Genomic DNA, 23048 nt, shown 5'->3' on the forward strand with positions numbered 1-23048 from the left:
GATGACTTCACCAATGAATTCACTTGTATTTAAATACAAGGAGCATAATGGAGGCAATTCTATTAGGAGCTACTTAAAGTTGTCGCAAATACTTGCTTAAATATTTGAGTCATTTATGAGTGTAACTAGGTACTTACGTTACGTATGTAACTGACAATAATTTGGCTACATGTTATTGTACAGCTATGCACATACGTCAATAGCATGTAGTTGGCAGGTGGGAATTTACATGGGTGGAGCATGAGCAGGTCTTACATTTACCCAAGTAATTTATAGAATACTATGAGGTCCATATTCGATAAGGTTGAAGTGGGCAGGAGAGGCTCCCCTGCTGAAATCCCATTGAGTGGGCCATCCTCTGATATTCAGCAGTATTTACCTGCATATTATCACGGAATAGACCCCTCTGATTGCTGTGGCATTTTGCTGTTACTACAGGGGCATCCATAAGTGAAGTCAAGGAGGAGATTTAAAATCACTATCTGCCACAGAATAAATATCAAGTGGCACAAGCTATATATCTCCTAAACCCAGCTCTTCATGGTGTAAATCATAGATTCCCAAACTGTGGGTTGGGACCCCAAATGGGGTCACAAAATCCATATTTCGGGTCATTACCTGGGTGGACTCTCATAGGTGCATAATTTTTCTGTACCTCTGAAGGCTGCACAATTTTATTTGGCCCCTATCAAAGGGTCACAGCCACAAAAAGATTTACAAGCACTGGTCTACATCTCTAGATTTCATTAGAAGATGTGTACATTATAGTTTTTTATATAATCTAGATGTGTAATTGTGCACTCTGCCCAAGTGCATGCACACTATCAAAGTATGCATTGATTCTACATGTGTATTTATAAAATTGTGCCTAGGTGAAAAAAGCCCATTTACACGCATACGTGACCACATATGCACATGTGCCTGAAATGCAGCCTTTTACATGCTTTTTTAAAGTCTATAATAGAAAAATGTCCAAAAAGTGACATAAAGCAGCAGATCAATTTTTTTTGTTGCCAAAACTTCCAAATCACTATTTTTGAAAACCATGTTAAGATGTTTTTTCTATGTGTTTCGTAAGCAATGCATTCAAATCACAAGAGGGTGTGTTAAGAGTTTGTTAGGGGTAGAATTTGGGTGTTCCCAAAACTTGGACACTTTTCTGCCATAATGGAACAAATTAAAAATGTCCAGCTCTAAAAGTTAGATGTTTTAGTCTAGACCTGGTTCAATCACAACTAAACCACAAAAAGGTGCCTAAATGACCACTGGAGGAATTAAGGCATGAGTGGTCACTGATCCCTTCCCATCCCAAAGATGTGAAAGAAACAGTACTTACTAGCTTCTATGACAGCTTCAGATGTTATGGACAGGCCTATTAGATCAGCAAGGAGGTCCCTGGAGTAGCCTAGTGCACTGTAGAAAAGGAAACCTAGGCCCATATCGCACTCAGTTACACTTGTGGTGGAAAGTGTGAACCCTCCAAAACCCACCAAAAATCTACTTTACCTATATATAGGTGATACCTGCAGCTGTAAGGTTTATTGCAGTGTTTTACAGTTGGGTATAGTAAGTTTTTGGTAGGAATTGAAGAACTTACCATACATTATATGGGGGCAATGATGAGATGTGTACCTGGGACTTTTTATGTTAATTCCACTGCAGTCTCCCTAGGGTGCCCCACTGCTCTGCTGTGCTGTTTGTGTGGCCATTCTACTAAGAATGCTGCCCCCCCCCCCCCCATACATCCCAATGGCTTGTTTTTGTGTGGTTTTCCCTTGCATGTTTTTTTTTAATATAATGGTCACAAAAGAAAACCACACTTAGCACAAAACATCTAGGAAATGGCCATTTTGAAACAAAAAGATGGACATTTCTCTGGTTCGAAAATCGCTATGTTTGGCACTTGATTTTTGGACATTTTCAGCGAAATGTCCAAAATTGGTTTTAGACATCATATGAAAAATGCCCCGCCACATGTATTTTATTTTTGTATTTTCATATAGGGGTAAATTCCAGAAAGGTTGCCTAAAGTTAGGTACACCAATGAAATGTGCTAAGCACAAATTCTGTATCAGCAATTACATGCATAATTGCCATTATAAAATATTAATGCAACCTCCAAATTCTATACATGGTACTCAAAATTGTGCTTGCAAATTTGGGCTTGTGCCCAATTTGAGTATGCTATTTAATTGAAAATGAGCCAATTAGCACCAATAATGGGATGCTAATAATCAATTATTGTTGCTGGTTGGCAACAATTAAAATTTATGTGTGTATCTTCCTAGTCAGGAGTCTACAAATATGCACTCGTAAATTTTTCCGCGTGGACCTGAAAAGGGGGTATGGCCATGGGAGGGACGTGGGCAGTTCATAGGTGTTCCTAGGATTTGTGTGCTTACACCAGGTTTCAACTGGTGTAAATCTTCATGCCCAAAATTGGACACAGATCCTGATGCTAAGCGCTACTCTATAAACAGCGCCCAACTTGGACTGCTATTTATAAAATAGTGCTTAGCGCTCATTATTTTTTGTTCTAGTCTAGTCCTAAGTGTCCAATTATGCATGTAATTTTAGGCTCAATGGTTGGTATGAGTGCGCTCAGCTAACTGATATTAGTTACCTGCATAATAATATTCTATAACTTGCATGTGCTCATGCTAGGCAAGGCCTTTGATCTGCCCATACCCCTCCCATGTTCACATGCCCCTAGAAGTTGCGTACAATAAATTTTGTAGGCACATCTTCTAGAATAATGCAGAAGCATGTGTAACTGTTATTAATTGGCATCAATTAAAGCCCTGTATGGCCCATTATTGATCAGTAACACCAATTAGCATGTGGGAAAAAAGAACCCGAATTATAGCTACATCATGCAAGATTCCATGTTAGGAGTTACGGACCAAGAAAGGGATCTGGGTGTCGTCGTCGATAATACACTGAAACCTTCTGCTCAGTGTGCTGCTGCGGCAAGGAAAGCGAATAGAATGTTGGGTATTATTAGGAAAGGTATGGAAAACAGGTGTGAGGATGTCATAGTGCCATTATATCGCTCCATGGTGCGACCGCAACTTGAATATTGTGTTCAATTCTGGTTGCCGCATCTCAAGAAAGATATAGCAGAATTGGAAAAGGTGCAGCGAAGGGCAATTAAAATGATAGCGGGGATGGGACGACTTCCCTATGAAGAAAGACTAAGGAGGCTAGGGCTTTTCAGTTTGGAAAAGAGACGGCTGAGGGGAGACATGATAGAGGTATAAAAAATAATGAGTGGAGTGGAACAGGTGGATGTGAATCGTCTGTTTATGCTTTCCAAAAATACTAGGACTAGGGGGCATGCGATGAAACTACAGTGTAGTAAATTTAAAACAAATCAGAGAAAATGTTTCTTCACCCAACACGTAATTAAAATCTGGAATTCGTTGCCGGAGAACGTGGTGAAGGCGGTTAGCTTGACAGAGTTTAAAAAGGGGTTAGACGGTTTCCTAAAGGACAAGTCCATAAACCGCTACTAAATGGACTTGGGAAAAATCCAAAATCCCAGGAATAACATGTATAGAATGTTTGTACATTTGGGAAGCTTGCCAGGTGCCCTTGGCCTGGATTGGCCGCTGTCATGGACAGGATGCTGGGCTCGATGGACCCTTGGTCTTTTCCCAGTGTGGCATTACTTATGTACTTATGTACATTATTAAATTAATTTACCCATGCAACTTAACCTTATTCTATAACTTGCACATGCAAATTTGCTGTAAACAGATATTTTGCAAATGTGTATAAAGCAGTGGTTCTGAACCCAGTCCACAGTACACACCAAGTCAGTCAGGTTTTCTGCATACCCACAAAAAATATTAATGAAATAGATTTGCATCAGTGGCAATTCAGGGATAACAATGTGGGATATGGAGTCTCTAATAGCTACCTCTGTCCTCATGTCCTCATGATCATTGTCTCTGAGCAGGAAACAGAATGATAATTGGAAGAGGAAAAGGAGGCTGCAGGAACATACTGTGATAGCCCATTAGAGATTCTGCTGTCACTGCCACTGTCAGCTCCAAGGACTCTCCCAATAGACAACGAGGGGCATAATCAAATGCAAACGCCTATCTCCATGGGCGTTTATCTCCGAGAACGGGTCCTTGAAGGGGCGGGCTGAACCGTATTTTTGAAAAAATGGACGTTTTTCAGCTGGGCGTTTGTTTTTTTTAGCGATAATGGAAACTAAAAACGCCCGGCTCAAAAACGTACTAATCCGAGCCATTTGGTCATGGGAGGGGCCAGGATTCGTAGTACACTGTCCCCCCTGATATGCCAGGACACCAACTGGGCACCCTAGGTCAGTGCGGTGGACTTCAGAAAAAGCTCCTACATGCATAGCTCCCTTACCAAGGGTGCTGAGCTCCCAACCCCCCTCCCCCAAAACCCACTACCAACAAATGTACAACACTACCATAGCTCTTAGGGGTGAAGGGGGCACCTACATGTGGGTACAGTGGGTTTTGGAGGCCTCCCATTTACCAGCACAAGTGTTACAGGTAGGGGGGGATGGGCCTGGGTCCACCTGGCTGAAGTGCACTGCGGTACCCACTAAAAGTGCTCCAGGGACCTGCATACACGCAGGCCTCTAGGACTTGTTGCTGCTGTATAACATTGGCACACCAGTTGACACCTGAAGACTAATCTCTCCGAAAACGTCTTTTATTGGAATAAGCACGTTTACTCACAGTTAACTGCAGAGGTTGTGCCCCACTGGCAACGAATCTCCCTGGTATTGAGATTAGCAGTAGGTCAGAGCTGGCAGAATGCTGTACAATGCCCTCTTTCAGCCACATTCAAGGGAAGAACTAAGTTGTCTAACGTGGCTAACACAGGAAAGGGAACTAAAACTGGCTTACAAAAAATGGCCACTACCGCATGGACTACAACAGGAAACACAACAGGGCACACTCTGACCCAGTAGGCAAGGGGGAAAGCACCATGGGAGAAGAGCCTACCAACTAACAACATCGTGAGACTGTAACACAAGCTAATGAAATCACGGAACTCAATACCCTACACCCACCACAATGCAATGCTGATGTGACCCTGTAGTGCACCCGAAAGCCACATCTGACCCAGGGAAAGGCTGTGAGAGGATCAAACACATTCTGCTGTCATGGAGGTGGGTATGGCATTTGAGGCTGGCATACAGGCTGGGAAAAAAGTTTTTAAATTGGGTTTTTTTTGGTGGGAGAGGGTTAGTGACCACTGGGGGAGTCTGGGGACATCATCCCCGATTCCCTCCAGTGGTCATCTGGACAGTTGGGGCACTTTTTTGGGACTTGTTCGTGAAAAAAAAGGGTCCAAAAAAAGTGACCCAAAATCGCGGTAAAAACGCCTTTTTTTTCGATTATCAGCTACAGACGCCCATCTCTCCTCGGCTGATAACCACGCCCCAGTCCCGCCTCCAACATGCCCCCATCAACTTTATTCATTTCCGCGACGGAGTGCAGTTGGAAACACCCAAAATCGGCTTTCAATTATACCGATTTGGGCATCTTTGCGAGAAAAACGCCCATCTCCCGATTTGGGTCGAAATATAGTCGTTTTTCTCTTTCGATTATAAGCTGGAAGGTCATTCAAAAGGTAAGAGGAAAGGGAATATGAGTGATTTGTCAGCACATTGCAGTAACTCCACACCACCAGACATTATTTCTGCTTGCCCGATCTTCCTAAACTGGTTGGGGCCCTAAATGGGATCACAAAATCTGCTTTTGTGGTCACAACCTAAGCGAGCTCACTATAGGTATATTATTATTCTGTACCTCCAGGGGTCACAACAATTTTATTAGGTCTCAATCATAGGAAATCACTGCTCTGTTCTGTCTGGGTTACTCCTGAATAAAACTAGAACAAAGCGAGCTGGGTATTTTGGAGACACTTGTTGCCAAGCGCTAAATTTTTCCACCTGATGCAACAGCCTCATTTTTCCTAGTGAAAGAACTGTCTCAGCTTCAGTGAATATCTCACAATCCATCAAAGACTACACACAGCATGGAGGAGCAACAATTCTTTTAGCACAGTTGAGGAGGGCTTTAATCTGCTTTAATATGTCTTGATTTCTTTGAAAATTACCTTCATATTATTATCTTCAGTCAATTTAACATGAGTCATGTTACTTCAACAAACATTTATTATTTATTTATTATATTTGTATCCCACACTTTCCCACTAAAAGCAGGCTCAATGCAGCTTACATAGTAATAGGTAACACAGAATTTTGTTATGTAAAGTAGGAAATTAAGTATAACATAATAATAGGATGGATGGGTAGTAATAGGATGGATAGCTAGGTAGAGACAGGTGATAGAGAGAGAGGAAGGTAAGGTGGGAGATAGAGTCTGGGTCAATGTCATTTTCTCTTCAGTATATATAAGGTAGATGGGTTCAAGAGATTAATCTGGGTCTTTTGGGTAGGCTTGTTTGAATAGATGGGTTTTTAGTGCTTTTCTAAATGGTAGGTGGTCATGGATTGCTTGGATAGGTCTAGGGAGAGCGTTCCATAGACGGCTGCCCAGGAAGGAGAAATTGGATCCATAATAAATTTTGTACTTGAGACCTTTACAGCTGGGCTAGTGCAGGTTGATGTACTTTCGTGAGGATACAGACATGTTTCTTGCTGGAAGGTCGACCAGATTTATCATATAGTTCGGAGATCCTCCGTGTATTATCTTGTGGATTAAAGTCTGGGCTTTGAAATTGATACGTTCTTTGATTGGAAATTGCAAGAACACAAGAAAAAGCTATTTCTTTGAGGCATTCACTACCTTATCCAAACTCTGAACTTCTGCATGTCACTAATTTATTTTGCAATAGAATTATCTGTAACAATCTTAAGGATGTCTTTAATATTTTCTGTGACCCAGTTTATCAGTATTTAAAGTAAGGTCTTTTGAATGGTTGGAAATTACAATTCTTCTCGTAAGAACATTTTTGAGTAAGGCCTGGTGGCAGCATGCTATAGCCTGACTAGTAAATTTCTACCTTAACAACAGGTAGAGTTATGTAGCAAAACATTCTGAACTAGTTAAGGAAATCCCTACAGCCTTAGTTCACACCCAGGTAGGACTTTCAAAAATATTTGGAAATTTTTGTTTGCTGAGTCAAATGAATAAAAATTATTTGTAGCCTACATTTGAAAATGACAGCAAAGAGGATCTGGGAGTAATGGAGAAACAGAATAGTCTTAATTACACCCATTTCTAAGCTAATCCCCGCTTTATAATGATAACACATTATCATCTTCATTACATTGTGCTTTAGTCACATTCTGCCTTATTAGCAATACACTGTTACTCTCCTGACATTACTAACATCTCGAATAGGGGAAAAGATTACATAGGGGTAGATTCAATAAATGGCGCTCAAAGTTAGGTGCCGGAATGATTCATGCTGAACTAGTATTCTGTAAAGGGTGCTCTACGTGGAATACTAGCTTTGTCAGTGCATTTTTTCTAGCAAAAAAGGTGCTGGTACTCAAAGCTAGGCCACCCTTTAGGGGTGGGGTGATCACTGAGGGACTCACCCCACAATAGCCAGGCCCCCTGCAACCAGTCACAGAATCTATGAGAAGGTAGAATTGGTATGTAGAGCCTGAGCTCTTTCATTAAATCTTGGGGTCCATGGGTCAATTTTAGCAGACAATAGAAAAGATGCCAGTACTCAGTACCCCTAAGTACCCCCTCAAAAAAAAGCCCTGAGCTTAGCACACATTTCGTTCCTTAGGGTGCAAGCATTTATGCCTGTCAAAGTCTAGTGTAAAAGCTTGCACTCCTCTGATGACAGGTGCACAAATGCAAGTATTCTATAACATTGCACCTAATTTCTGGAAATGCCTCTGACTCACCCATGCCCCTCCCATAGCCATGCCCCCTTTGGAGTTGTGCACAATAAAATGTAGGAAAATAAAAGCAAAAGGCAGATGTAATAAGAAGGATCCCAGAGATGTACACATCTGTGCTTGACATGGCCATGTCTTGCCCTGAAACAGCCGTGTCAGGGGCTACGTTACTAGCTGGTGGAAAATTACAAACGTAAAAAAGGTCCAAAAATTTCCACAAAAGTCCAACATAGAAAAGAAACAAGTGGAAATACAACTTCAAAAGATCAATCCAGGACAAGAGGTAAGATGCTCCAAAACCAACTTTATTGAGGACCCAACACGGTCCGTGTTTCGGTTTTAAAAAAAAAAACCTTCATCAGGGGTCAATCAGTAGTTGCACAGGAAATATATTGACAGACAAAGGAGCTCGTAATAATGTGGTCTCTTGTATAAAAGGTGTTGCCTCGTACCAACAGTGATTGATACTGTTGGTACGAGGCAACACCTTTTATACAAGAGACCACATTATTACGAGCTCCTTTGTCTGTCAATATATCTCCTGTGCAACTACTGATTGACCCCTGATGAAGGTTTTTTTTTTAAAACCGAAACACGGACCGTGTTGGGTCCTCAATAAAGTTGGTTTTGGAGCATCTTACCTCTTGTCCTGGATTGATCTTTTGAAGTTGTATTTCCACTTGTTTCTTTTCTGTGGTGGAAAATTAAAAACTTCACCACATCTGGTCCAACAGATAACAAGGTAGCTCATCAACCATACATTAAGTTCCATCACAACACAGTAGTCCTCTGCACGCACCTTAAGTTCCTTCCTAAGGTAGTGTTGGAGTTCCATCTCAACCAGTCAATTGTTTTCCCAGACCTCATGCCCTTCTATACAATTATTTAATCAAATGAACCTTGCTGTTAAATAATAAGGGTCCCTTTTACTAAACAGTGCTAAAAAAGTGGCCCACAACATTTTAACGTATGGGTTTTCTCATGTGCTGAGGCTACTTTTAGCAACATGGACATTTTCCCATGAAAAACGTCCATCTGGCACTTTGTGCTGCTTTTGAGACATTTTTCTCTTCTAAAAATAAGCACCATGGAGGGGCATAATCGAACGGGGCCAGCCATCTATAAGGGCGGCCATCTGTAATAACAGCCCCGTAAAGCGGCGTACCGAACCGTATTATAATACGGTCAGGGCCGGCCAAATATCAACATTTGGGCTGGCCTTAAAGATGGCCGCCATTGGTTTTCGCCGATAATGGAAACTAATGGCGGCCATCTGAAACCCGGCCAAATCCAAGGCATTTGGTTGTGGGAGGAGTCAGCAGTTGTAGTGCACTGGTCCACCTCACATGCCAGGACACCAACCGGGCACCCTAGGGGGCACTGCAGTGGACATCACAAATTGCTCCCAGCTGCATAGCTCCCTTACCTTGGGTGCTGAGCCCCTCAAATCCCCTCCCAAAACCCACTACACACAACTGAACACCACTACCATAGCCCTTAGGGATGAAGGGGGGGCACCTACATGTGGGTACAGTGGGTTGGGGGAGGTTGGAGGGCTCTCATTTACCACCACAAGTGTAACAGGTAGGGGGGGGCCTGGGTCCGCCTGCCCGAAGTGCACTGCACCCACTAAAAACTGCTCCAGGGACCTGCATACTGCTGTCATGGAGCTGGGTATGACATTTGAGGCTGGCATAGAGGCTGGCAAAAAAATGTATTTAAATTTTTGGGGGTGGGAGGGGGTTGGTGACCACTGGGGGAGTAAAGGGAGGTGATCCTCGATTCCCTCCGGTGGTCATCTGGTCAGTTCGGGTACCTTTTCAAGGCTTGGTCGTGAACAAAAAGGGACCAAGTAAAGTCGGCCAAATGCTCGTCAGGGCCGGCCTTCTGGCCATCTCTTAACCACGCCCCCATCCCGCCTTCGGTACACTGCCGACACGCCCCCTTGAACTTTGGCCGGCCCTGCGACGGAAAGCAGTTCAAGCAGTTCAAGCCAGCCAAAATCGGCTTTCGATTATACTGATTTGGCCGGCTTTAGGAGAAGGCCGGCCATCTCCCGATTTGTGTCGGAAGGTGGCCACCCTTCTCCTTCAAAAATAAGCAGGATAGTATCTTAAGCAGAGCTAGAAATCCTGCTTTTAAAACCACTTTAAATTTATATTTCCAAACTTCATTTTTGTATTGAACTTCACTAGTACAGGTCAGCAACCACTAAACTTTGCTTTTATCTAGAAATTTTGACTGTAGAGCATTTAGGAATTTTATTTTTGACTCTGACCAACTTTCAAATAAAACAAGCTTCAACAGCATTATTGCAATGCTTCATTCATACAACTCACATCATCCATCTATCAGCATCTGTATTAGTCACTTCAAATCTTTAGAAATCATGAAATTGTCATTTTTATGTATTATAGTATGGGCAGGTATCCCTTATTAAACAGAGCATACATGATTTTTCACACCAAAATTGGCCTCTAAATGGGCTTTACACAGCCCCCCCCCCCCTTTTACTCCCAGCAACCTTGTGGGGCCAAAATCACAGCATTGCTATGCATACATGATCACACTGATACATGTTTCATGCTAAAAAAAATGTTACATCATACCAAGGGACCCCTCCGAGTACTACCAATTACAACCAAAATTCAAGTGAACAATAAAGTCATTTTCAAAATAGAAAAATATCTATCTTTTTTAATGGCTATTTGCTAGATGTTTTTGTGCCTTTTTTATTTAGCTTTTTGGTCCATTTTTGGAAAAAAAAAAACCTTCCAAGTGAAAAATGCACAAAATCAAGCCATTGAGATGTAGGCGGAGCCAGCATTATTACTATACTGGCCACACATACATCCTAGGAGAGCAATGGGACACCCTAGGGGGCACTGCAGTGGACTTCAAATAAATGTTCTCAGATACACATATCACTATTGCTCCCTTATCTTGTCTTCTGAGCCCCTCAACCCTCCCCCCAAAAACTCACTACCCCCAACTGTGCACTGCTATAATAGCCCTTATGAGTGAAGGGAGCACCTATGTGTGGGTACAGTAGGTTTCTGGTGAGTTTTAGAGGGCTCATAGTTTTCACCATAAAAATGTAACAGGTAGGGGGGAGATATAGGCCTGGGTCCACCTGTGTGCAGTGCACTGCACCTACCACTAGACTACTCCAGTGACCTGTACGTTGCTCTAATGGATCTGAGTATAACATCTGAGGATGGCTTAGAAGCTGGTAAGTAATGCTTTTAATCACATTTTGGGGGGTGGGAGGGGGTTAGTGACCACTGGGGGAGTATGGAGAGGTCACCCCTGATTCTCTCTAGTGGTCATTTAGGGCACTTTTTGTGGCTTATCCATTAATAAAGCAGGTCTGGACCAAAACGTCCTAGATATTTTTGTTTTGTTCCATTATGGCAGAAAAATGTCCAAGTGTTAGGAACGCCCAGATCCCACCCTTAACATATCCCTGACACGTCCCCTTGTGATTTGAATGCACTTGTGATGGACTTCAGAGAAAAATATCTAAGAATTGGTTTTGAAAATACCAATTTGGACGTTTTTGTGAGAAAAATGTCCAAATGAAGATTTATGCCACTTTTTAGCTGTTTTTTCTCTTTTGAAAATGAGCCCCATAGCGGAATTAGAAAAAGGTTCAAGGAAGAGCGACTAAAATAATAAAGGGTATGGAACTTCTCTCATATGAAGAAATGCTAAAGAGGTTAGGGTTCTTCAGCTTGGAAAAGAGACAGATGAGGGGAGATATGATTGAGTTCTACAAAATCTTGAGTGGTATAGAATGAGTAGAAATGAATTGATTTTTTTTTTACTCTTTCAACAAGTACAAAGACTAGGGGACACTCAAGGAAGTTACATGGAAATAATTTTAAAACAAATAGGAGGAAATATTTTTTCACTCAACAAATATTTAAGCTCTGGAACTCTGCTAGAAGATGTGGTAACATCAGTTAGCGTATCATGGTTTAAAAAAGGTTTGGACATGTTCCTGGAAGAAAAGTCCATATTTTGCTATTGAGATAGACATGTGGAAGCCACTGCTTGCCCTGGGATTGGTAGCATGAAGTCTTGCTACTATTTGGCCACTGTTGGAAACAGGATATTGAGCTAGATGGACCATTGGTCTGACCCAGTATGGATGCTCTTATGTTCTTTACAGAAGGGGTACTGGATGCATGAAATGCTTTCCCAGTGAAGGTGGTAGAGATGAAGACTATATCTAAATTCAAGCAAGCATAGGGCAGGCACAGAAGATCTCTAAGAGAGAAGAAAAGACAATAGAGATTAGTAGTTTGAATTGATGGGCAGACTGAATAGGTCATATAATCTTTATCTGCCATCATTTTCTACGTTTATATGTAATACAATGATCGCTAGATAATACATTTTCCATTACTATAAGGTGAGTGACACATTTCTCCAGTTGTAAGTACTATGTCTAATATATCTACCCTTTAGTGGGATCTGAGGCCTGAGGAATATCTGTAAGATTCTATAACTCTTGACATATGTATTGCGAAATGTTTTCAAGCCACATCTGGAAGACTAAAACTACTCAGAAGCAACTTCTCCCTTTTGCACAGCTATAATACCCATAGATGGTCTAGGTCATTCTGCAGTTTTGATGATAATGATATAAATTTGTAGTTGCATGAGAAGTCTTTGTAAATTTATGGCCTAGTGGTTAGGGTGGTGGACTCTTGGTCCTGAGGAACTGTGTTTGATTCCCATTTCAGGCATAGCTCCTTGTGACTCTGGGCAAGTCACTTAACCCACCATTGCCCCAGGTACAAATAAGTACCTGTATATGTAAGCCGCATTGAGCCTGCCATGAGTGGGAAAGCGTGGGGTACAAATATAACTAAAAAAAAATAGTAAAATATTTCTGTGCATTTCTGGTTTGTAATCCGTAAATGTCTCTAAATAAGCTACAATTATAAGGAATTATTCTCGTTGACTCCCAATCCAGTAGAGAAATTAAAGAAAGACCCAAATGGAAATCTTATCTGCTTAACTTTATATGGATTTTTAGTAATGGAGCTGGTGCAAAGACATGAGTAAAGATGAACAAGCATGCTGTTTAACAACAGGATCTGCTATTGGTTTGATGTCTCAAAACAGATAAGTAATCCAATTAGCAACTGAATATTCCACACAGATAAGTTTTTGAAAAGTCCTGGAATTCCCCTAGCCTTGCTTCTTTTATTAATGGATATATTTGACCATTCAGCAAATGAAATAACAAGTTATCATATAAGTGACTCAAATTTTTTTTTAATCTCTTAAGGGGCCATTTTACTAAGCCATGTGCATCCAACGTGCACCAATTTGGAACTACCGCCTGGCCTGGCCAGTAATTCCATTTTTTACACTCTTCTAATATGTGTGTCAGAAAATATTTTTTATTTTTCAACACGCGGTGCTAACCGAGCGGTGACTGGCAGTGTACGCATGCTGATGATTACTGCCTGATTAATGTTTGAGACCTTACCACTAATTCAATGGGTGACGGTAAGGTCTCAGACCCAAAATGGACACACGCCAATTTTTATTTTGCTACACGTCCATTTTCAGCAAAACAAAAAGGCCTTTTTTGCAGGCACGCTGAAAGATGGACCTGCATGCATCCAAAACATGCACCTACACTAGTGCGGGGCATTTTTCGGCACACCTTAGTAAAAGGACCCTAATGGTCAGCCCTGCTGCTGACAAGAAAGTGCTTTTAGAGACTGCCCTCTAGTTTTAGTACTAGAACTTCGAGCGTTTTAATTTTGAGTCTCATTTGCTCATAGTGGCAAGAAAAGTCTTTTTAAAATTATGATTGATGATTAAAATATATATTTTTAATTATTTTAGGATAGTCAAGACAATAATACATGCTCCTATTTAGATTAGTGTAACAGTCTTCATATGGATTTTCAGTAAAATGTTCACATAAATTGATGATAATCCAAAATGATCTGTCAAGAATTGTATTGTTAGGGTGCCTTAGAGAAGCAAAAGTTGCTCTTTTCTGCATCCCTCTCCCAGAACTTTCACAGGCTGATTGACACCCCAGACAGTGTGATGATGGAGCATATGGCATACATTTTTGTAAAAGTGTAACGGCAGTCCTCCTCTAAGAACATGGCATGCTCTGTAGTGAATCTATTGATATTATAGTGAATGGTGTCCCGTTCCCCCCCCCCCCCCCCCCCGTCATGGCCTGCAACTACCCGCCAATTTAGCAACCTGGATTGTCAACAATACTGCCTGCCCCTTCTAATAACCCTGCTTTATTCAGCAATAGGCCTAGGTATGGTAAATTCTTAAGAGTTGCTATTCATGGAGGGGCATAATTGAACGAAAACGCCTATCTCCATGGGCGTTTATCTCCAAGAACGGGTCCGTGAAGGGGTGGACCGAACCGTATTTTGGGAAAAAATAGACGCCCATGTTTTATTCAACAATGTGTGAGCTGGGCGTTTTTGTTTTTCAGCGATAATGGAAAATGAAAGCGCCCAGCTCAAAAACGAATAAATCCAAGGCATTTGTTCGTGGGAGGGGCCAGGATTCGTAGTGCACTGGTCCCCCTCACATGCCAGGACATCAACCGGGCACCCTAGGGGGCACTTTTACAAAACCAAAAAAAAAAGGTAAAAGAGCTCCCAGGTGCATAGCACCCTTCCCTTGTGTGTTGAGCCCCCCAAATCCCCCTTACAACCCACTGCCCACAAGTCTACACCATTACTATAGCCCTAAGGGGTGAAGGGGGGCACCTACATGTGGGTACAGTGGGTTTGGGGGGGTTGGACGACTAATAAGCATTAAGCAGCACAATTGTAACAGGTAGGGGGGATGGGCCTGGGTCCACCTGCCTGAAGTCCACTGCACCCCCTAACAACTCCTCCAGTGACCTGCATACTGCTGTCAGGGAGCTGGGTATTTGAGGGTGAAAATAAAAAGTTGTGAAACATCATTTTTTGTGGTGGGAGGGGGTTAGTGACCACTGGGGGAGTCAGGGGAGGTCATCCCCGATTCCCTCCAGTGGTCATCTGGTCATTTAGGGCACTTTTTGGGGCCTTATTCGTGAAAAAACAGGGTCCAGGAAAAGTGTCCTAAATTCTAGCTAAAAACGCATACTTTTTTCCCATTATCGGTGAAATGCGCCCATCTTTGTTCGGCAGATAACCACGCCCCAGTTCCGCCTTCGCCACACCTCTGACACGCCCCCATCAACTTTGTCCGCATCCGCGACGGAGTGCAGTTGAAAACGTCCAAAAATCGCCTTTCGATTATACCGCTTTATTCGTTTTTGTGAGATAAACGTCCATCTCCCGATTTAGGTCGGAACTTGGGCGTTTTTCTCGTTCGATTATAAGCAGGATAGTGATTTAACTGACTTGGCAATGAAACTGAGTATTGAATGTGCAAAGTTGCAGTGCTTACTCTCGAGCTATTTTCTATTAGAAGAGTCGGAACATACTGTATCTACTAGTGTAAAAAATGAAGGATCAGCCATTCATGGAAGGGTTCCTATAGTTTAGATTCTGTAAATATTCCTGCTCATTTACCTTTATTGGAGCCACCAATATGGTCTATATCTTGCCTTTGTTTCTACATAGGACGTGTTTTATCAACAGTCACAAGAGATTTGGGGTTTCCATGAGTAAATACCAAATCTGTGTTCAGGGGCAGACTGGCAGTGATCTGGGTCCCCGGACAGTAAAGGTCATTGGGTCCTGCCCTGAGCTGCTGCCCCCTGCCCCCCCCCCCCAGCTGCTGCCCATTGCCTCCTTTCACACACTACTGCCCCTCTACTGCCACCCCCTACAGCACACTACAGTCCCCCGAACCTCAGTGGGCCCTTCCCAGTCCTAATTTGAAGGGCCCTGGTGGTCTAGTGGCTTCTTCAGGGGCAGGAAAGAACCCCACTTTTTCCTGCCAACTACCACTATTCTACCCGGATGGCACCACTGTGTTTTCAAAATGAGTGAGACTTCCCATGGTAGTCTCGTGGGTCTTAACAGTCTCATGAGACTGCCTCAGGGAGTCTCAGCTGCCATTTTTAAAACACAGTAATGCCTGGCAGAATAGCAGCAGCAGGCAGGAAAGAGTGTTGTTTTCTCCTTACCTCCTTCCCACTTTAATTCTTTTCTCCCATGTACTTAGCTTTCAGCTTTCCCTTCCTCTCTTTCTTGCCCATCCATTTAGCCTTCATTTTTTTGTCCTCCCATCTTCAATCCTTCCCTCTTCTATTTATTCTTCAGCTTTTTTTTTAACTGGGCTGGTAATTTTCCAGCTCAGCAGCAGGTGAAGTTTTCTAGCAAAGGGTTCTGAGCTAGTTAAGGAAATCCCTACGGCCTTAATTCACACCCAGTCAGGACTTTAAAAAAACATTTGACATTTTTATTTGCTGAGTCGAGTGAAAAAAAAATATTTGTAGCCTAGATTTAAAAATGATAGCTGAGAAGTTCTGGGTGTATTGGAGAAACTAAATAACCTTAATTACACCCATTTCTAAGCTAATCCCTAATGCTTAACACATTATCATCTTCATTACATTGTGCTTTAGTCACATTCTGCCTTAACAGCCATGCACAGCTACTCTCCTGACATTCCTAGCATCTTGAATTGGGTGGAAGATCACACAGAGTACAATCAAGGCTTGATGTTAGCACAAACTTTGAGCAAGAAAATAATCACATTTCTCCACACCTCAGTCACAAAAGTAACTCATTAAATATGTTTAAAGGAACATATTTCATAAGATATAATGGGAGGGAGTTCTATAAGTGAATAACACAAGGATATATTGACCTTTAATAGCAATAATAAACTTTCCACAAACGTCCTACTCATATATCTAATAATTTGCTCACCATTTGAAATGTCTCTATATGTTTCTGTACTTCCATTTATACCAAGGGTTCTGAATCCAATCCTCAGTACACACCCTGCTAGTCAAGTTTTCAGGATATCCACAATGAATATGAGTAGAGCTTGGGTGGAAAATGGACAGGACTCAGTCCCTTTTGAGATATGCACTGTGGGAGTTTGGGGCACTGCCCTATAGAACAGTGTGTAGCCAGATGTGTATGCAAATTCTTATGGATGCCAATTACCTCAATAATTGGGTGTTAGCACCCAATTATTGATAATTCTGAGCTTGGTAAACAATTCATTTGCACATGCATCTCAGGATCATGCCCAAATTTGGGTGTGCAAATCTGGGCACCATATATAAAATCTGGGTTATGTGTGTAAATGTACAAAATACCGACACTGATGCATGCATGTGTGCACATAAGCATGCAAATGTCAATATTCCTCCTAAGTGCTGTTCTATAAGAGCACCTAAGTGCCATCGTGCCTAAATTCAAGGAGGCATACACAGGGGTGGGCAATGGGCAGGGCTGCCACTTACTCATACAACTTATAAAATTTTGAGGTAGTCTTTTACTAAGGCACGCTCACGTTTTTAGCGCATGCTAAAATTGGGCATGCGCTAAACATTAGAGACGCCCATAGGAATGCATAAGCGTCTAACATTTAGCGTGTCCCCAACTTAAACACACGCTAAAAATGTGAGCTTGCCTTAGTAAAAGGGGTCTTAGTATAGGGGCACTGGTGAACACTGTCCAAGATGGCTGCCTAAACCCTTTGATCTCAAGACACCAAAGGCATTTTACTAAGGCGCGCTCACGTTTTTAGCGCATGCTAAAATTGGGTGCATGCTAAAGGTTTAAGACACCCATAGGAATGCATTGGCATCTCTAACATTTAGCGCGCCACCAATTTTAGCGCACACCAAAAGCATGAGCGCACCTTAGTAAAAGACCCTCCAAGATATTTAGACCCCCGTTTTACTAAGGTGCGCTCACATTTTTGGGGCGCGCTAAATGTTAGAGATGCCAATGCATTCCTATGGGCATCTCTAATGTTAAGCACACCCACAATTTTAGCGTGCAGTAAAAATGTGAGTGCACCTTAGTAAAAGACCCCCTAAGATCTGAATTCATCCTTCAGATGGTGAAACTGTTGTGGTTCCTGTGGTTTTTTTGGTTTGTTTTTTTTAGAAGATGGTGAGTTCCAAAATTGGATTTTGTTTTGGGTGCCTCAAAAGGGTCAAACAATCAAAAATGGAGCCTCCCTCTCCACGAAAGATGACCAATGGTAAGAACCCAGAGCTGACTTTCAGGGGCCTCAATGAAGGAGTAAAAGTAAAAGACCTAATTCGGGAGAACAAAAACTCTATCCAAGAGCTTACCGGAGAGACGGCAGACCACAGTTGGACACGGTGCTGGTTTGTACCAGTGCGCTGGAAGAGAAAGTTCAGACACACTTGAAGCATTTTTGTGAACTGTGTCATCATGTGAAAATGCTGCATCTACTAGAATGCAGCATAGAGGACATGCATAACATGCAATATTTCCCTGACGTTTTGTGTGAAATCCAACAACTACATAAGCCTTTTCTTAGTAAAAGGTCTGAAATTTTTGTGCTGGTTCTGTCCTTTATAACAATGTTCATGTAAATGTGAGGTTAAATATGGGGCATATGATAATGTATTCTGTGACGTAATTGACTAAAATTATTTTATTAACAATGTTGTTCACATTATGTTTCAACTAAAATGTCCAGGAGTAGCTGTCCAGATGAGCAATGAGATGATTTCAGTGGGTACCTAGCCTGCAGGCCCCTTTCTCCCTGCCCAGTGAAATCAAGATAACCTCCCTGCTGGGACTCTTGGACTAGACTCCATGTTTTCATACAAATTTTACAGGCCTTCAGCACTAGCAGGAGACCTGAATTTGAATAGCACTTAGAGCCTATCTTTTCCAGCACCCATTTTTGAGTGCCATTTATAGAATTCCTTTCATTGTCCATATCTTGCCCTTGTGTGCCTGAGATGTAGCTGATCAACATTAATAGGAGATTGTAAGTTTCCATGAGTAAATGCCAAGTCTGTGTTTTGAAGGCAGGCCCTAATACTAGTCAGCTTAGTGTCATAAATATAAGAAGAAATTATCCCTGAACTCCCAGAGTATGAGTGAACTTTTGGTGAAATATAATTTGGTAATACTACTGGATACAGTGGTGGAAATAAGTATTTGATCCCTTGCTGATTTTGTAAGTTTGCCCACTGACAAAGACATGAGCAGCCCATAATTGAAGGGTAGGTTATTGGTAACAGTGAGAGATAGCACATCACAAATTAAATCCGGAAAATCACATTGTGGAAAGTATATGAATTTATTTGCATTCTGCAGAGGGAAATAAGTATTTAATCCCTCTGGCAAACAAGACCTAATACTTGGTGGCAAAACCCTTGTTGGCAAGCACAGCGGTCAGACGTCTTCTGTAGTTGATGATGAGGTTTGCACACATGTCAGGAGGAATTTTGGTCCACTCCTCTTTGCAGATCATCTCTAAATCATTAAGAGTTCTGGGCTGTCGCTTGGCAACTCGCAGCTTCAGCTCCCTCCATAAGTTTTCAATGGGATTAAGGTCTGGTGACTGGCTAGGCCACTCCATGACCCTAATGTGCTTCTTCCTGAGCCACTCCTTTGTTGCCTTGGCTGTATGTTTTGGGTCATTGTCGTGCTGGAAGACCCAGCCACGACCCATTTTTAAGGCCCTGGCGGAGGGAAGGAGGTTGTCACTCAGAATTGTACGGTACATGGCCCCATCCATTCTCCCATTGATGCGGTGAAGTAGTCCTGTGCCCTTAGCAGAGAAACACCCCCAAAACATAACATTTCCACCTCCATGCTTGACAGTGGGGACGGTGTTCTTTGGGTCATAGGCAGCATTTCTCTTCCTCCAAACACGGCGAGTTGAGTTCATGCCAAAGAGCTCAATTTTTGTCTCATCTGACCACAGCACCTTCTCCCAATCACTCTCGGCATCATCCAGGTGTTCACTGGCAAACTTCAGACGGGCCGTCACATGTGCCTTCCGGAGCAGGGGGACCTTGCGGGCACTGCAGGATTGCAATCCGTTATGTCGTAATGTGTTACCAATGGTTTTCGTGGTGACAGTGGTCCCAGCTGCCTTGAGATCATTGACAAGTTCCCCCCTTGTAGTTGTAGGCTGATTTCTAACCTTCCTCATGATCAAGGATACCCCACGAGGTGAGATTTTGCGTGGAGCCCCAGATCTTTGTCGATTGACAGTCATTTTGTACTTCTTCCATTTTCTTACTATGGCACCAACAGTTGTCTCCTTCTCGCCCAGCGTCTTACTGATGGTTTTGTAGCCCATTCCAGCCTTGTGCAGGTGTATGATCTTGTCCCTGACATCCTTAGACAGCTCCTTGCTCTTGGCCATTTTGTAGAGGTTAGAGTCTGACTGATTCACTGAGTCTGTGGACAGGTGTCTTTCATACAGGTGACCATTGCCGACAGCTGTCTGTCATGCAGGTAACGAGTTGATTTGGAGCATCTACCTGGTCTGTAGGGGCCAGATCTCTTACTGGTTGGTGGGGGATCAAATACTTATTTCCCTCTGCAGAATGCAAATAAATTCATATACTTTCCACAATGTGATTTTCCGGATTTAATTTGTGATGTGCTATCTCTCACTGTTACCAATAACCTACCCTTCAATTATGGGCTGCTCATGTCTTTGTCAGTGGGCAAACTTACAAAATCAGCAAGGGATCAAATACTTATTTCCACCACTGTATATCTCAAAAGAAATCAAATGAAATAAACATTACTTTCAATTGGCAGATAAGGATGGGCCTGGAGTGACATGTGGCACAAAGAACATGAGTACTGTGACACACTGTATGATAGACACCCCAATTTCAGATGCAGAGCTTGAGAGTGATGACCACTCCAAACAGGAAGAAGCACTTACAAAAAATGATCTGGAAGCAATGTTTCTAAACTTAAAACAGACTTTGCCTTCACACCTATGCTATAAAGGAACAGTTGTAAAAGGCACGACCACTGGGCACTGTCTGTTATCAGGGAGTGTAATTGGAGCTGCTTCAATATCTTTCCTCCACTACACTTCAAAAGCGCCGTGAAATGAAAGATGTTACTACCTTGTTCCAGAAAGAAAGGATTAAGTACAAATGGTTGTTCCTGTTAGGGCTGTCCTATCTCTATATAATAATTGGTCACTCTGCTTCCCTGATTGGGCTCGTAACAGCATGCAAATAAGCTGACGTCAGCTCACCTCCAGCGTTCCCTTCCCTTTCAATGTCCCGCCCTTGTGGAAAGACGAAATGTCCAGTGGCGTAGCTAGGTGGGTGCCAGGGGAGCGGCCGCTCCCCCAAATGGAGTTCCGCCAGTGCCGGCGCCTATTTTTTTCCCAACGTGTTGCATTGAAAACGAATGCTGGCGCTGGTGGAAGACTGCTCTCGTGCTGCTTTCACTCCCCCCGCGCCTTCAACCTGGCTCCGGTTCTGGAAATGACATCAGAGGAGGGCGGGACACTCAGATGTAAGGCAAGGGAAGGCTGGAGGTGACGTGAGCCAAGCCTGTCGCTGCTGCAACCTCAGGTAAGATGAACGGCTTAAAGGCAGGGTGGCAGGAAGGACAGAGTCACTGGCCATGGAGGGGGAGGGGAGGGGTGAATTGCTGGACATGGTATAATAAAAAGGATTATAGAGATTGCTTTTCAACTCTATCTGCCTTGACCAACAAATGCACTCGGGGATCTGTATTTGTGATTAGAAGTAATTCTGTTTAAAAATGATTGTTTAACTTTGATTGTGTGAAAACAAGTTGGAATGCAGAAGATAAGACACAGCTCTAATTAATTTGGTATGTGAAGAAGAGGATGGCTCTTGTTTTCGAGTTCAGACTGGCCACCTGGACTTGGAAACATGTGACCACATTCCCACAGTATGGCTTGTTTACCTATTCTCAAGCATTCTGTAATTTTCCTTGGCTCTGAAAATAAGCTTTAGCGTAATAAAAAGGGGGGGGGGGGCTTGTTGCAGCAGAGCTCTGAGGCTCATCTGTGGGTGGACGCATCTCGCAGAAAAGACTTGTTCCTGGTCATAAGGAGGCTGGGCTTTCGCTGCAATGGGCTTCCCGGCTGATGAGATAAGGGCCTGAAATTCCTGACCAGTGATGTTGTATGTATAATATGTATATATCTGTCTTATAGCTTTCTTTTAGTTGTATGATTTAATCATTGTATATATATCTTAATCATTGTAGATTTTAGAATCTCTAATAAAGGTCTTATTTACCTAATACAAATCCAAAAGAATTCACAGTAATTATTGAGTAGTCTGTGTCAGTGAGACAGGCTGTAAATCCATAGCAGTATACATGGATGGGAGGGCAGGGCAGAGGAGAATCACTGGATATGGAAGGGAGAATCACTAGACATGGATGGGATGGAAGGCGAGGGGAAAACTGCGGGACACAGATTGGAGGGAAGGGCAGAGGAGAATCACTGGACATGGAGGGGAGACCAGAATCACGGGACACGGAGGGGAGGGGAGGGCATGGAGGGGAGGGGAGTGCAGGGCAGAGGAGAATCGCTGGACATGGATGGGATGGGGTGGGAGGGGAGGGAAGAATCTCTGGACATGGAGGGGAGGGCAGGGGAGAGAGGAGAAATCGCTTAGAAGAGAGCCTTCCTAGGGCCCGTTTCATTTTTCACGAAACGGGCTTTGTTGCTTGTATACTATAAGTGGAACAACTTATCGAGTCACAACTATAGCAGAGGGCTGGAAATGTTTAACTAAAGCAGGACTTTGGGAAAACTTAGATCCAGTTACACTCTGGGACTCCAGAAGATGTTCCTTCACTCCTAAATGGCATCATGTATTGGAGAGAGGGAGGTGGCTGGAATGCCTTTTTGTCAGAGAGCGAGAACAGAATTGCTGATGGAACAATTGCCTAGAAGTGTAGAATCTACATGTGGAGAATGATTTCCATTTGTTGTTTGAATTGTGCTAGTTCAGATTGCTTTGTGTGTGTGATTTGTATATCTGAAAATGAGGAGATTAAGAGCATGATGGTGTGGGAGTAGGCAACTGAAGTGATTGTTGTTGTTACTATATTTTTGAAGCAAGAAATCAGAAGTATTGTTTGGGGTTTATAAAAATGATCTGTTTCAATACACATGAATATTGGGGTAGGACTCAGGGACACTAATTAGGAAAGCAAATTGATGAAAGAGCGGTTTGGGAGGGAGAGGA

Source organism: Microcaecilia unicolor, chromosome 5 (genome assembly GCF_901765095.1).
Source record: "Microcaecilia unicolor chromosome 5, aMicUni1.1, whole genome shotgun sequence".
Taxonomy (NCBI): domain Eukaryota; kingdom Metazoa; phylum Chordata; class Amphibia; order Gymnophiona; family Siphonopidae; genus Microcaecilia; species Microcaecilia unicolor.